Source organism: Psammomys obesus, unplaced genomic scaffold (genome assembly GCF_907164565.1).
Source record: "Psammomys obesus unplaced genomic scaffold, mPsaObe1.curated_primary_1811, whole genome shotgun sequence".
Taxonomy (NCBI): domain Eukaryota; kingdom Metazoa; phylum Chordata; class Mammalia; order Rodentia; family Muridae; genus Psammomys; species Psammomys obesus.
The window spans coordinates 1-1,866 of NW_026588046.1; the positions used below are offsets into that span (position 1 = coordinate 1).

General features: G+C 36.1%; 1 pseudogene; it reads right to left on the bottom strand.

Moving 5' to 3' along the window:
• Nucleotides 1-929: 929 nt before the first annotated feature.
• Nucleotides 930-1,730, bottom strand: LOC129674215 (heat shock protein HSP 90-alpha-like; annotated as a pseudogene).
• Between the last annotated feature and the right edge of the window lie 136 nt (nucleotides 1,731-1,866).

The following is a 1,866-nucleotide window of genomic DNA, read 5'->3' on the forward strand; positions in this document are numbered from 1 at the left end:
ACTCTAAAGGGCCTATCCAGCACAATAGGGCAAGAATAACAATTAACAGTCAAGCCTCATAGAGATAAAGGAGTGCATGGATGTATCTACATATAAATTTCTATTGAAAAGTGTCTGTTAAAACAGCTCTAAAATGATGAATGACATTACAGTGCTGCGGGAAAACATGTCAACACACAAAATGACTTTCATTTTTATACAGGAGCAATTGTCAAATGCAAACAATGTAATATGTTCACAATCAGTTTCTAGAAGAACAACAAGTGCTTTAACCTCTTAGCTATTTCTTTAGTTCCTACCATGGGGTTTTTAAAACTATCAGTACATTTTAGGTACAATTTCTTGAGGAAGAGAGAGAGAGAGAACCCTTTTTAGGGACAAGAGCAGAGTGTTCATCATACTAAATCCAATTTATTTTTCTTTGTGTTGGTAAAAAATATACCACATCTTTTGGATTTTGGGTCCACAGAAACTTTGTAACACTTTTTCTTTTCTTTTTTTTTTCTTTTTATCTCATCTGTATTTACCTTTTAAAGTAGAATGTGGTTGGGCACTATTTCCATTCACAAGCCTTGCTGAGTTACAAGACCTAGGGAAGAAGCTTAGGGATTGTTCTTAGTACTTTGAAAAACAAGCCATAAGGAGAATTCCTGTCAAGTTGTTTTTAACTTGTGTTCTTCTAAGACTAGTAAATGCAGAATTAAAACTACAGGGGACTAAAAAAATTGTAAGATGAAACTTAAGCCATCTTAATTTTTGTCCTTTCTAAACATGTATATCTCAGAACACTTAAAGTGACAAATGATTTGGTCTAAGGAATCCAGCTCAACAGCCAGACACTTCAGACCACAAAGTTAACAGTAGGTTACATTATGTCTTAAACATTCTATCAACTTGTGGAATCAAACCTATAGTATCACAGTATCACAAGTAGAAAGGAATTTTATCTTACCTTAGTTTTCATGCCATAGATGCTTTAAATGTTAACAAAAATAAACAAAAATCCTGGAAAATATATTATCAGAAGGAATGAGGGTAAGTGTAAACACATAGTTCTTCTGGTGAGGCTTAGTCTGCTTCTTCCATGTGTGATGTGTCATCTCCTTCCAGAGGTGGCATTTCTCCAGTTACAGCAGCACTGCTGTCATCCACAGTAGGACCATCCTCACCAATACCTAGACCAAGCTTCATCATCCTGTAGATCCTGTTAGTGTGTGTCTGGGGATCTTCCAGACTGAAGCCAGAAGACAGGAGAGCAGTTTCATACAGCAAGATGACCAAATCCTTCACAGACTTGTCATTCTTGTCAACCTCTGCTTTTTGCCTTAAGGTTTCAATAATGGAGTGATCAGGGTTGATCTCCAGATGTTTCTTTGCTGCCGTGTAAACCATTGTTGAGTTGTCTCAGAGGGCCTGAACTTTCATGATTCTCTCAATGTTTGCTGTCCGCCCATATGTGCTTGTGATAATACAGCATGGGGATGTCACCAATCGGTTTGACACAATCACCTTTTCAACCTTTTTCTCCAAAATGTCCTTCATAATTTTGCAGAGGTTTTCACATTTTGTCTTTTTTTTCTTCTTGTTTCTTTTTCTCCTCTTCATCTTCTGGAAGTTCCAGTCCTTCTTTGGTAACTGATACCAAGGTCTTGCCCTCAAACACTTTTTCTTTGTAGTTGTACTTTAAACAAAGATGTCCTCTGAATTCAGTAATCAAACTCCATGGCTCTCTTTTTTAGTTAGTTAACATGCAAAATTTTCTTTAAATATTCTTTCCACGAAAACACCCATGTGGGTGTTTCACTTCTGAAAGTTTATCTATCTATCTATCTATCTATCTATCTATCTATCTATCTATCTATCTAT